A 15,546-nucleotide genomic window follows, 5' to 3' on the forward strand; every position below is an offset into this window, starting at 1 on the left:
ATCAGGAAGACAATGTTGTGAGCTAGCTTTTATGCGTCTTGTACTCGCCATGAATGTATGAGGGAACCTGCAAAAAGTTAGCAACGAAACCGAAGATATTGCCTTTCACGTTCCCTTGCGTGTATCCACTCGCACTCATGTATATGGATGTCACTCTAATGCTCTCACGACACTTCTCAAGTCACAAATTGTTCCCCTTGAAGAACTGGAATTCCTCAATGAGTTTTGAATCAACTTCTCTCCAAGTACTCCAAGATGGCAACGTTTAAGTGGCTGGAATTTGAAAGGAAATTTTGGACAGATTTGATGGATGCGCTATTGTGAATGGAATCTCAATGAAAACTTAGCTTCCTAAAATGTAGGAGAGAATGTAGGAGAGTGTTCCTAAAATGTAGGAGAGAGTATAGGAGAGTGTTCCTTAAACGTAGGAGAGTGTTCCTAAAACGTAGGAGAGAATATAGGAGAGTGTCCAAGTGAAAACAAAGAAACCCTAGCGCAAATGAAGCCCTAGCCACAAGTAGAAACCCTAGCGCAAACGAAACCTTAGTCGCACAAATGAAATCCTAGCCGCACAAAGGGAACCCTAGCCGCCACAAGGAAACCCTAGCCGTCGCCCTCTTGTTTCCTTGTTGCCTTCGGCTATGACTAACGACTTGGACAGAATTTGGTAGCAATGTTGGAACACCAACGACCAGAAATTTCGATGCAACAAACGACTCAATACCACGAAACAACTTGCGGACAGATTGTTCACAACAACTACGGATGAATGGATAGAAATTGGACTCACGAAGACCAACAAAATTCCGGGCAGATTTGACACAACAAAGAAACATGCACGGCAGAATTGAAGATGCAAGACACAACCAAGTTTGGACAGATTTTCAAGCAACGACGTGACACACAAACGGACAGAATTGGTGACACAACCAACGACTCCAACGCAAGAACAAGTTGTGGACAGAAATTATCAATAAACTAGACACAACACAAAGGAGAAAACACACCAACAGATTTTGTGTTCGGATGAACAGTAACGTGAACAGTGTCGGATGAACATTACCGGTGAACAGTGTCGATGAACAGTACGATGAACAGTGACGTTTTTTTTTTTTTTTGTTGTAAAGCAAGGCAGCGGAACAAGAAACGCAAAGACAAACTACGGATATAACGGAAGATACCTCAACCAAAGCTCTGAAGCCAACTGATACGTTCCTCGATCAACACGTTTCGAGACACGTAGCCCGTTTGCCCAAGGATCTAGCGAGGTTGTCCAACGCTTGGTTTGCGAAACCTAGAATCAAACGGACGACACGATTTGATTTAGGTAGTAGACGACACTCCGATGAAGGTGAATACTCCAGGGGAATAGGTCGGATGAACAATCAAGGACAGGACGCAAGATTGCTCAATAACCCTATCCAAAGCAAGTTAAAGGCTCGAATTCTCTAAAAAAGAAAACGAAAGTACTAAGAATTTTATTGATAAAACTTGTGTCTTTAACCTTACAAAGCTAGCCTATTTATAGGCTAAAGTGACTAAAACCCTAAAGGCTAGGAAAAGGAAAAAGTCGGCCCATGCTCTTGGAACAAGATGGGCCGGCCCATGCTCTTACTTAATCATTAACTAATTGCTAACTAATTGATGGGGCCTAAGGCCTTATTCTCTTGGTGGCCCGCTTGACTCTTCGTGGGCTTGGATCATGGTGTAAATGACTCGATTGTTTCTCTCCACGGCCTCAATATCTTTGTGAACTCCATGTTGGTCTTGGACAAGTCTAACCAGAACTTGGAGTGATTCTTTGAAGAGCTTGGCCCGTGCACGCGTGATTGGGCCCAATGAACTCGGACTGGGTCATTACTTGGGCTAAGGTCCGTGCACACATTAGTCCCCTCCACTTGAGAAGGATTTGTCCTCAAATCTGGATGGAAATGAATGACACGAACAAGGGTTGGTAGTCTGAATCCTCAAATCGAACGCCACCACAGATTGACTTACATGTTTCTTGGTTAGTTTGAAAAAATGCTCACAACCAGCCTAGAAAAACTCATGGCTTTACTCCAGTGGCTCCTCTTGTTCATATCATTCCCCTCCTCTTGAAAGCAATTTGCCCACAAATTGAAGCAAGAATGGTGACAAGACGAGTTACATGCCTTCGACTCAATCTTGTTATGATGGCTACAGATGGCATCCAATTCAAAGCCCATGTGCTAAGTTGGAAAATAACCCTTGTCGAACCTTGAATCTCACAAACCATCTTCAATGTATGCTCAACTTGATCGTTTGTGGTCATGAGGTAAGGGTCCTCAAAGTGGTATGAAGTGTATCCCATGAAATCGAACTCGGGCTCGAACACACTTGCAAGGCACCAAGGCGGATTTGGTGATGTTGGAGCTTCATGTGGACTAAGAGCAAGACAAAAATCATAATGGTCATTGAGGTACTTGTTCTTTAAACGAACCCTTGGTACACAACCATCCCCAAAATGTGGAGTTTTCCCTTCAAGACGAGCTCGAATCAACTCCCCTTTGGTGTGGACTAATTTGAGTTGACATTGTTCCATGAATGGATACCAACGGGGTTTAACTCTTGGAGTACCAACTCCATGGAGGCTTGCAACATCTACAATTGATTTTGGAATGGAACACACCAAGATCAGCTCAACTTGCCTTTGCTTGGTCTGTATAAAAGAAGAAACACTACACAAAGCAAGGGCAAGTTCGTTAAGGAAATAATAGGCCTTCACCGGGTTGCTCAAGATCAGCCCACTTTCTCTCTTTTCTTCCTTTTTACCACCCATCTCATTAGATTTTTGCATCTCTTTTTCTAGTTCAACAGCTGACCCTTTGATCTCATTCCTTTCAACTCCCTCGGATTTTACCTCTTCAGGCTCAAATCCCTCATCTCGCTTTTTCTCCATCCTATAACGCTCAAGCTCACTTTTCATGCGTGCTAGATCAATACAAAGCTGGTCATAAGTAAGTGATACTAGTCCAAAACGACGACCATTAAATAAGAAGGAATACTTATTAGCATGTCCGTCATATTTAACTTCTCGCCTTGACATCCATGCTTTGCCTAACAACACATGTGTCACTTGAATTGGGACTACATCACACAACACCTCATCCACATTTTTGCCGATTTGAATAGGTACAAGTGTGTGCTTAGTAATCCAAACCTCACCATGAGTGCTCGTCAACTTGTACGGTTGAAGATGATCAATGGTTGGAAGATTTAATTTCTCAACCATGATAGCACTTGCAAGGTTGACTTCACAACTCCCATCAATGGTCAAGCTACTGATTTTATCTTTGACACCACGATTATTAAAACCAACCAAGCAACTGAGATTTGATGATGTCCAATTGCTCATCTACACCACGTAATGCCACTTCTTTGACTCCCTTAAGATCAGGAAGACAATGTTGTGAGCTAGCTTTTATGCGTCTTGTACTCGCCATGAATGTATGAGGGAACCTGCAAAAAGTTAGCAACGAAACCGAAGATATTGCCTTTCACGTTCCCTTGCGTGTATCCACTCGCACTCATGTATATGGATGTCACTCTAATGCTCTCACGACACTTCTCAAGTCACAAATTGTTCCCCTTGAAGAACTGGAATTCCTCAATGAGTTTTGAATCAACTTCTCTCCAAGCACTCCAAGATGGCAACGTTTAAGTGGCTGGAATTTGAAAGGAAATTTTGGACAGATTTGATGGATGCGCTATTGTGAATGGAATCTCAATGAAAACTTAGCTTCCTAAAATGTAGGAGAGAATGTAAGAGAGTGTTCCTAAAATGTAGGAGAGAGTATAGGAGAGTGTTCCTTAAACGTAGGAGAGTGTTCCTAAAACGTATGAGAGAATATAGGAGAGTGTCCAAGTGAAAACAAAGAAACCCTAGCGCAAATGAAGCCCTAGCCACAAGTAGAAACCCTAGCGCAAACGAAACCTTAGTCGCACAAATGAAATCCTAGCCGCACAAAGGGAACCCTAGCCGTCACAAGGAAACCCTAGCCGTCGCCCTCTTGTTTCCTTGTTGCCTTCGGCTATGACTAACGACTTGGACAGAATTTGGTAGCAATGTTGGAACACCAACGACCAGAAATTTCGATGCAACAAACGACTCAATACCACGAAACAACTTGCGGACAGATTGTTCACAACAACTACGGATGAATGGATAGAAATTGGACTCACGAAGACCAACAAAATTCCGGGCAGATTTGACACAACAAAGAAACATGCACGGCAGAATTGAAGATGCAAGACACAACCAAGTTTGGACAGATTTTCAAGCAACGACGTGACACACAAACGGACAGAATTGGTGACACAACCAACGACTCCAACGCAAGAACAAGTTGTGGACAGAAATTATCAATAAACTAGACACAACACAAAGGAGAAAACACACCAACAGATTTTGTGTTTGTATGAACAGTAACGTGAACAGTGTCGGATGAACATTACCGGTGAACAGTGTCGATGAACAGTACGATGAACATTTTTTTTTTTTGGTTGTAAAGCAAGGCAGCGGAACAAGAAACGCAAAGACAAACTACGGTTATAACGGAAGATACCTCAACCAAAGCTCTGAAGCCAACTGATACGTTCCTCGATCAACACGTTTCGAGACACGTAGCCCGTTTGCCCAAGGATCTAGCGAGGTTGTCCAACGCTTGGTTTGCGGAACCTAGAATCAAACGGACGACACGATTTGATTTAGGTAGTAGACGACACTCCGATGAAGGTGAATACTCCAGGGGAATAGGTCGGATGAACAATCAAGGACAGGACGCAAGATTGCTCAATAACCCTATCCAAAGCAAGTTAAAGGCTCGAATTCTCTAAAAAAGAAAACGAAAGTACTAAGAATTTTATTCATAAAACTTGTGTCTTTAACCTTACAAAGCTAGCCTATTTATAGGCTAAAGTGACTAAAACCCTAAAGGCTAGGAAAAGGAAAAAGTCGGCCCATGCTCTTGGAACAAGATGGGCCGGCCCATGCTCTTACTTAATCATTAACTAATTGCTAACTAATTGATGGGGCCTAAGGCCTTATTCTCTTGGTGGTCCGCTTGACTCTTCGTGGGCTTGGATCATGGTGTAAATGACTCGATTGTCTCTCTCCACACCCTCAATATCTTTGTGAACTCCATGTTGGTCTTGGACAAGTCTAACCAGAACTTGGAGTGATTCTTTGAAGAGCTTGGCCCGTGCACGCGTGATTGGGCCCAATGGAACTCGGACTGGGTCATTACTTGGGCTAAGGTCCGTGCACACATTAGTCCCCTCCACTTGAGAAGGATTTGTCCTCAAATCTGGATGGAAATGAATGACACGAACAAGGGTTGGTAGTCTGAATCCTCAAATCGAACGCCACCACAGATTGACTTACATGTTTCTTGGTTAGTTTGAAAAAATGCTCACAACCAGCCTAGAAAAACTCATGGCTTTACTCCAGTGGCTCCTCTTGTTCATATCATTCCCCTCCTCTTGAAAGCAATTTGCCCACAAATTGAAGCAAGAATGGTGACAAGACGAGTTACATGCCTTCGACTCAATCTTGTTATGATGGCTACAGATGGCATCCAATTCAAAGCCCATGTGCTAAGTTGGAAAATAACCCTTGTCGAACCTTGAATCTCACAAACCATCTTCAATGTATGCTCAACTTGATCGTTTGTGGTCATGAGGTAAGGGTCCTCAAAGTGGTATGAAGTGTATCCCATGAAATCGAACTCGGGCTCGAACACACTTGCAAGGCACCAAGGCGGATTTGGTGATGTTGGAGCTTCATGTGGACTAAGAGCAAGACAAAAATCATAATGGTCATTGAGGTACTTGTTCTTTAAACGAACCCTTGGTACACAACCATCCCCAAAATGTGGAGTTTTCCCTTCAAGACGAGCTCGAATCAACTCCCCTTTGGTGTGGACTAATTTGAGTTGACATTGTTCCATGAATGGATACCAACGGGGTTTAACTCTTGGAGTACCAACTCCATGGAGGCTTGCAACATCTACAATTGATTTTGGAATGGAACACACCAAGATCAGCTCAACTTGCCTTTGCTTGGTCTGTATAAAAGAAGAAACACTACACAAAGCAAGGGCAAGTTCGTTAAGGAAATAATAGGCCTTCACCGGGTTGCTCAAGATCAGCCCACTTTCTCTCTTTTCTTCCTTTTTACCACCCATCTCATTAGATTTTTTCATCTCTTTTTCTAGTTCAACAGCTGACCCTTTGATCTCATTCCTTTCAACTCCCTCGGATTTTACCTCTTCAGGCTCAAATCCCTCATCTCGCTTTTTCTCCATCCTATAACGCTCAAGCTCACTTTTCATGCGTGCTAGATCAATACAAAGCTGGTCATAAGTAAGTGATACTAGTCCAAAACGACGACCATTAAATAAGAAGGAATACTTATTAGCATGTCCGTCATATTTAACTTCTCGCCTTGACATCCATGCTTTGCCTAACAACACATGTGTCACTTGAATTGGGACTACATCACACAACACCTCATCCACATATTTGCCGATTTGAATAGGTACAAGTGTGTGCTTAGTAATCCAAACCTCACCATGAGTGCTCGTCAACTTGTACGGTTGAAGATGATCAATGGTTGGAAGATTTAATTTCTCAACCATGATAGCACTTGCAAGGTTGACTTCACAACTCCCATCAATGGTCAAGCTACTGATTTTATCTTTGACACCACAACGAGTATAAAACCAACCAAGCAACTGAGATTTGATGATGTCCAATTGCTCATCTACACCACGTAATGCCACTTCTTTGACTCCCTTAGGATCAGGAAGACAATGTTGTGAGCTAGCTTTTATGCGTCTTGTACTCGCCATGAATGTATGAGGGAACCTGCAAAAAGTTAGCAACGAAACCGAAGATATTGCCTTTCACGTTCCCTTGCGTGTATCCACTCGCACTCATGTATATGGATGTCACTCTAATGCTCTCACGACACTTCTCAAGTCACAAATTGTTCCCCTTGAAGAACTGGAATTCCTCAATGAGTTTTGAATCAACTTCTCTCCAAGCACTCCAAGATGGCAACGTTTAAGTGGCTGGAATTTGAAAGGAAATTTTGGACAGATTTGATGGATGCGCTATTGTGAATGGAATCTCAATGAAAACTTAGCTTCCTAAAATGTAGGAGAGAATGTAGGAGAGTGTTCCTAAAATGTAGGAGAGAGTATAGGAGAGTGTTCCTTAAACGTAGGAGAGTGTTCCTAAAACGTAGGAGAGAATATAGGAGAGTGTCCAAGTGAAAACAAAGAAACCCTAGCGCAAATGAAGCCCTAGCCACAAGTAGAAACCCTAGCGCAAACGAAACCTTAGTCGCACAAATGAAATCCTAGCCGCACAAAGGGAACCCTAGCCGCCACAAGGAAACCCTAGCCGTCGCCCTCTTGTTTCCTTGTTGCCTTCGGCTATGACTAACGACTTGGACAGAATTTGGTAGCAATGTTGGAACACCAACGACCAGAAATTTCGATGCAACAAACGACTCAATACCACGAAACAACTTGCGGACAGATTGTTCACAACAACTACGGATGAATGGATAGAAATTGGACTCACGAAGACCAACAAAATTCCGGGCAGATTTGACACAACAAAGAAACATGCACGGCAGAATTGAAGATGCAAGACACAACCAAGTTTGGACAGATTTTCAAGCAACGACGTGACACACAAACGGACAGAATTGGTGACACAACCAACGACTCCAACGCAAGAACAAGTTGTGGACAGAAATTATCAATAAACTAGACACAACACAAAGGAGAAAACACACCAACAGATTTTGTGTTCGGATGAACAGTAACGTGAACAGTGTCGGATGAACATTACCGGTGAACAGTGTCGATGAACAGTACGATGAACAGTGACGTTTTTTTTTTTTTTGGTTGTAAAGCAAGGCAGCGGAACAAGAAACGCAAAGACAAACTACGGATATAACGGAAGATACCTCAACCAAAGCTCTGAAGCCAACTGATACGTTCCTCGATCAACACGTTTCGAGACACGTAGCCCGTTTGCCCAAGGATCTAGCGAGGTTGTCCAACGCTTGGTTTGCGGAACCTAGAATCAAACGGACGACACGATTTGATTTAGGTAGTAGACGACACTCCGATGAAGGTGAATACTCCAGGGGAATAGGTCGGATGAACAATCAAGGACAGGACGCAAGATTGCTCAATAACCCTATCCAAAGCAAGTTAAAGGCTCGAATTCTCTAAAAAAGAAAACGAAAGTACTAAGAATTTTATTCATAAAACTTGTGTCTTTAACCTTACAAAGCTAGCCTATTTATAGGCTAAAGTGACTAAAACCCTAAAGGCTAGGAAAAGGAAAAAGTCGGCCCATGCTCTTGGAACAAGATGGGCCGGCCCATGCTCTTACTTAATCATTAACTAATTGCTAACTAATTGATGGGGCCTAAGGCCTTATTCTCTTGGTGGCCCGCTTGACTCTTCGTGGGCTTGGATCATGGTGTAAATGACTCGATTGTCTCTCTCCACACCCTCAATATCTTTGTGAACTCCATGTTGGTCTTGGACAAGTCTAACCAGAACTTGGAGTGATTCTTTGAAGAGCTTGGCCCGTGCACGCGTGATTGGGCCCAATGGAACTCGGACTGGGTCATTACTTGGGCTAAGGTCCGTGCACACATTAGTCCCCTCCACTTGAGAAGGATTTGTCCTCAAATCTGGATGGAAATGAATGACACGAACAAGGGTTGGTAGTCTGAATCCTCAAATCGAACGCCACCACAGATTGACTTACATGTTTCTTGGTTAGTTTGAAAAAATGCTCACAACCAGCCTAGAAAAACTCATGGCTTTACTCCAGTGGCTCCTCTTGTTCATATCATTCCCCTCCTCTTGAAAGCAATTTGCCCACAAATTGAAGCAAGAATGGTGACAAGACGAGTTACATGCCTTCGACTCAATCTTGTTATGATGGCTACAGATGGCATCCAATTCAAAGCCCATGTGCTAAGTTGGAAAATAACCCTTGTCGAACCTTGAATCTCACAAACCATCTTCAATGTATGCTCAACTTGATCGTTTGTGGTCATGAGGTAAGGGTCCTCAAAGTGGTATGAAGTGTATCCCATGAAATCGAACTCGGGCTCGAACACACTTGCAAGGCACCAAGGCGGATTTGGTGATGTTGGAGCTTCATGTGGACTAAGAGCAAGACAAAAATCATAATGGTCATTGAGGTACTTGTTCTTTAAACGAACCCTTGGTACACAACCATCCCCAAAATGTGGAGTTTTCCCTTCAAGACGAGCTCGAATCAACTCCCCTTTGGTGTGGACTAATTTGAGTTGACATTGTTCCATGAATGGATACCAACGGGGTTTAACTCTTGGAGTACCAACTCCATGGAGGCTTGCAACATCTACAATTGATTTTGGAATGGAACACACCAAGATCAGCTCAACTTGCCTTTGCTTGGTCTGTATAAAAGAAGAAACACTACACAAAGCAAGGGCAAGTTCGTTAAGGAAATAATAGGCCTTCACCGGGTTGCTCAAGATCAGCCCACTTTCTCTCTTTTCTTCCTTTTTACCACCCATCTCATTAGATTTTTGCATCTCTTTTTCTAGTTCAACAGCTGACCCTTTGATCTCATTCCTTTCAACTCCCTCGGATTTTACCTCTTCAGGCTCAAATCCCTCATCTCGCTTTTTCTCCATCCTATAACGCTCAAGCTCACTTTTCATGCGTGCTAGATCAATACAAAGCTGGTCATAAGTAAGTGATACTAGTCCAAAACGACGACCATTAAATAAGAAGGAATACTTATTAGCATGTCCGTCATATTTAACTTCTCGCCTTGACATCCATGCTTTGCCTAACAACACATGTGTCACTTGAATTGGGACTACATCACACAACACCTCATCCACATATTTGCCGATTTGAATAGGTACAAGTGTGTGCTTAGTAATCCAAACCTCACCATGAGTGCTCGTCAACTTGTACGGTTGAAGATGATCAATGGTTGGAAGATTTAATTTCTCAACCATGATAGCACTTGCAAGGTTGACTTCACAACTCCCATCAATGGTCAAGCTACTGATTTTATCTTTGACACCACGATTATTAAAACCAACCAAGCAACTGAGATTTGATGATGTCCAATTGCTCATCTACACCACGTAATGCCACTTCTTTGACTCCCTTAAGATCAGGAAGACAATGTTGTGAGCTAGCTTTTATGCGTCTTGTACTCGCCATGAATGTATGAGGGAACCTGCAAAAAGTTAGCAACGAAACCGAAGATATTGCCTTTCACGTTCCCTTGCGTGTATCCACTCGCACTCATGTATATGGATGTCACTCTAATGCTCTCACGACACTTCTCAAGTCACAAATTGTTCCCCTTGAAGAACTGGAATTCCTCAATGAGTTTTGAATCAACTTCTCTCCAAGCACTCCAAGATGGCAACGTTTAAGTGGCTGGAATTTGAAAGGAAATTTTGGACAGATTTGATGGATGCGCTATTGTGAATGGAATCTCAATGAAAACTTAGCTTCCTAAAATGTAGGAGAGAATGTAAGAGAGTGTTCCTAAAATGTAGGAGAGAGTATAGGAGAGTGTTCCTTAAACGTAGGAGAGTGTTCCTAAAACGTATGAGAGAATATAGGAGAGTGTCCAAGTGAAAACAAAGAAACCCTAGCGCAAATGAAGCCCTAGCCACAAGTAGAAACCCTAGCGCAAACGAAACCTTAGTCGCACAAATGAAATCCTAGCCGCACAAAGGGAACCCTAGCCGTCACAAGGAAACCCTAGCCGTCGCCCTCTTGTTTCCTTGTTGCCTTCGGCTATGACTAACGACTTGGACAGAATTTGGTAGCAATGTTGGAACACCAACGACCAGAAATTTCGATGCAACAAACGACTCAATACCACGAAACAACTTGCGGACAGATTGTTCACAACAACTACGGATGAATGGATAGAAATTGGACTCACGAAGACCAACAAAATTCCGGGCAGATTTGACACAACAAAGAAACATGCACGGCAGAATTGAAGATGCAAGACACAACCAAGTTTGGACAGATTTTCAAGCAACGACGTGACACACAAACGGACAGAATTGGTGACACAACCAACGACTCCAACGCAAGAACAAGTTGTGGACAGAAATTATCAATAAACTAGACACAACACAAAGGAGAAAACACACCAACAGATTTTGTGTTTGTATGAACAGTAACGTGAACAGTGTCGGATGAACATTACCGGTGAACAGTGTCGATGAACAGTACGATGAACATTTTTTTTTTTTGGTTGTAAAGCAAGGCAGCGGAACAAGAAACGCAAAGACAAACTACGGTTATAACGGAAGATACCTCAACCAAAGCTCTGAAGCCAACTGATACGTTCCTCGATCAACACGTTTCGAGACACGTAGCCCGTTTGCCCAAGGATCTAGCGAGGTTGTCCAACGCTTGGTTTGCGGAACCTAGAATCAAACGGACGACACGATTTGATTTAGGTAGTAGACGACACTCCGATGAAGGTGAATACTCCAGGGGAATAGGTCGGATGAACAATCAAGGACAGGACGCAAGATTGCTCAATAACCCTATCCAAAGCAAGTTAAAGGCTCGAATTCTCTAAAAAAGAAAACGAAAGTACTAAGAATTTTATTCATAAAACTTGTGTCTTTAACCTTACAAAGCTAGCCTATTTATAGGCTAAAGTGACTAAAACCCTAAAGGCTAGGAAAAGGAAAAAGTCGGCCCATGCTCTTGGAACAAGATGGGCCGGCCCATGCTCTTACTTAATCATTAACTAATTGCTAACTAATTGATGGGGCCTAAGGCCTTATTCTCTTGGTGGTCCGCTTGACTCTTCGTGGGCTTGGATCATGGTGTAAATGACTCGATTGTCTCTCTCCACACCCTCAATATCTTTGTGAACTCCATGTTGGTCTTGGACAAGTCTAACCAGAACTTGGAGTGATTCTTTGAAGAGCTTGGCCCGTGCACGCGTGATTGGGCCCAATGGAACTCGGACTGGGTCATTACTTGGGCTAAGGTCCGTGCACACATTAGTCCCCTCCACTTGAGAAGGATTTGTCCTCAAATCTGGATGGAAATGAATGACACGAACAAGGGTTGGTAGTCTGAATCCTCAAATCGAACGCCACCACAGATTGACTTACATGTTTCTTGGTTAGTTTGAAAAAATGCTCACAACCAGCCTAGAAAAACTCATGGCTTTACTCCAGTGGCTCCTCTTGTTCATATCATTCCCCTCCTCTTGAAAGCAATTTGCCCACAAATTGAAGCAAGAATGGTGACAAGACGAGTTACATGCCTTCGACTCAATCTTGTTATGATGGCTACAGATGGCATCCAATTCAAAGCCCATGTGCTAAGTTGGAAAATAACCCTTGTCGAACCTTGAATCTCACAAACCATCTTCAATGTATGCTCAACTTGATCGTTTGTGGTCATGAGGTAAGGGTCCTCAAAGTGGTATGAAGTGTATCCCATGAAATCGAACTCGGGCTCGAACACACTTGCAAGGCACCAAGGCGGATTTGGTGATGTTGGAGCTTCATGTGGACTAAGAGCAAGACAAAAATCATAATGGTCATTGAGGTACTTGTTCTTTAAACGAACCCTTGGTACACAACCATCCCCAAAATGTGGAGTTTTCCCTTCAAGACGAGCTCGAATCAACTCCCCTTTGGTGTGGACTAATTTGAGTTGACATTGTTCCATGAATGGATACCAACGGGGTTTAACTCTTGGAGTACCAACTCCATGGAGGCTTGCAACATCTACAATTGATTTTGGAATGGAACACACCAAGATCAGCTCAACTTGCCTTTGCTTGGTCTGTATAAAAGAAGAAACACTACACAAAGCAAGGGCAAGTTCGTTAAGGAAATAATAGGCCTTCACCGGGTTGCTCAAGATCAGCCCACTTTCTCTCTTTTCTTCCTTTTTACCACCCATCTCATTAGATTTTTTCATCTCTTTTTCTAGTTCAACAGCTGACCCTTTGATCTCATTCCTTTCAACTCCCTCGGATTTTACCTCTTCAGGCTCAAATCCCTCATCTCGCTTTTTCTCCATCCTATAACGCTCAAGCTCACTTTTCATGCGTGCTAGATCAATACAAAGCTGGTCATAAGTAAGTGATACTAGTCCAAAACGACGACCATTAAATAAGAAGGAATACTTATTAGCATGTCCGTCATATTTAACTTCTCGCCTTGACATCCATGCTTTGCCTAACAACACATGTGTCACTTGAATTGGGACTACATCACACAACACCTCATCCACATATTTGCCGATTTGAATAGGTACAAGTGTGTGCTTAGTAATCCAAACATCACCATGAGTGCTCGTCAACTTGTACGGTTGAAGATGATCAATGGTTGGAAGATTTAATTTCTCAACCATGATAGCACTTGCAAGGTTGACTTCACAACTCCCATCAATGGTCAAGCTACTGATTTTATCTTTGACACCACAACGAGTATAAAACCAACCAAGCAACTGAGATTTGATGATGTCCAATTGCTCATCTACACCACGTAATGCCACTTCTTTGACTCCCTTAGGATCAGGAAGACAATGTTGTGAGCTAGCTTTTATGCGTCTTGTACTCGCCATGAATGTATGAGGGAACCTGCAAAAAGTTAGCAACGAAACCGAAGATATTGCCTTTCACGTTCCCTTGCGTGTATCCACTCGCACTCATGTATATGGATGTCACTCTAATGCTCTCACGACACTTCTCAAGTCACAAATTGTTCCCCTTGAAGAACTGGAATTCCTCAATGAGTTTTGAATCAACTTCTCTCCAAGTACTCCAAGATGGCAACGTTTAAGTGGCTGGAATTTGAAAGGAAATTTTGGACAGATTTGATGGATGCGCTATTGTGAATGGAATCTCAATGAAAACTTAGCTTCCTAAAATGTAGGAGAGAATGTAGGAGAGTGTTCCTAAAATGTAGGAGAGAGTATAGGAGAGTGTTCCTTAAACGTAGGAGAGTGTTCCTAAAACGTAGGAGAGAATATAGGAGAGTGTCCAAGTGAAAACAAAGAAACCCTAGCGCAAATGAAGCCCTAGCCACAAGTAGAAACCCTAGCGCAAACGAAACCTTAGTCGCACAAATGAAATCCTAGCCGCACAAAGGGAACCCTAGCCGCCACAAGGAAACCCTAGCCGTCGCCCTCTTGTTTCCTTGTTGCCTTCGGCTATGACTAACGACTTGGACAGAATTTGGTAGCAATGTTGGAACACCAACGACCAGAAATTTCGATGCAACAAACGACTCAATACCACGAAACAACTTGCGGACAGATTGTTCACAACAACTACGGATGAATGGATAGAAATTGGACTCACGAAGACCAACAAAATTCCGGGCAGATTTGACACAACAAAGAAACATGCACGGCAGAATTGAAGATGCAAGACACAACCAAGTTTGGACAGATTTTCAAGCAACGACGTGACACACAAACGGACAGAATTGGTGACACAACCAACGACTCCAACGCAAGAACAAGTTGTGGACAGAAATTATCAATAAACTAGACACAACACAAAGGAGAAAACACACCAACAGATTTTGTGTTCGGATGAACAGTAACGTGAACAGTGTCGGATGAACATTACCGGTGAACAGTGTCGATGAACAGTACGATGAACAGTGACGTTTTTTTTTTTTTTTGTTGTAAAGCAAGGCAGCGGAACAAGAAACGCAAAGACAAACTACGGATATAACGGAAGATACCTCAACCAAAGCTCTGAAGCCAACTGATACGTTCCTCGATCAACACGTTTCGAGACACGTAGCCCGTTTGCCCAAGGATCTAGCGAGGTTGTCCAACGCTTGGTTTGCGAAACCTAGAATCAAACGGACGACACGATTTGATTTAGGTAGTAGACGACACTCCGATGAAGGTGAATACTCCAGGGGAATAGGTCGGATGAACAATCAAGGACAGGACGCAAGATTGCTCAATAACCCTATCCAAAGCAAGTTAAAGGCTCGAATTCTCTAAAAAAGAAAACGAAAGTACTAAGAATTTTATTGATAAAACTTGTGTCTTTAACCTTACAAAGCTAGCCTATTTATAGGCTAAAGTGACTAAAACCCTAAAGGCTAGGAAAAGGAAAAAGTCGGCCCATGCTCTTGGAACAAGATGGGCCGGCCCATGCTCTTACTTAATCATTAACTAATTGCTAACTAATTGATGGGGCCTAAGGCCTTATTCTCTTGGTGGCCCGCTTGACTCTTCGTGGGCTTGGATCATGGTGTAAATGACTCGATTGTTTCTCTCCACGGCCTCAATATCTTTGTGAACTCCATGTTGGTCTTGGACAAGTCTAACCAGAACTTGGAGTGATTCTTTGAAGAGCTTGGCCCGTGCACGCGTGATTGGGCCCAATGAACTCGGACTGGGTCATTACTTGGGCTAAGGTCCGTGCACACATTAGTCCCCTCCACTTGAG

This window comes from Coffea arabica, chromosome 10c (genome assembly GCF_036785885.1).
Source record: "Coffea arabica cultivar ET-39 chromosome 10c, Coffea Arabica ET-39 HiFi, whole genome shotgun sequence".
Taxonomy (NCBI): domain Eukaryota; kingdom Viridiplantae; phylum Streptophyta; class Magnoliopsida; order Gentianales; family Rubiaceae; genus Coffea; species Coffea arabica.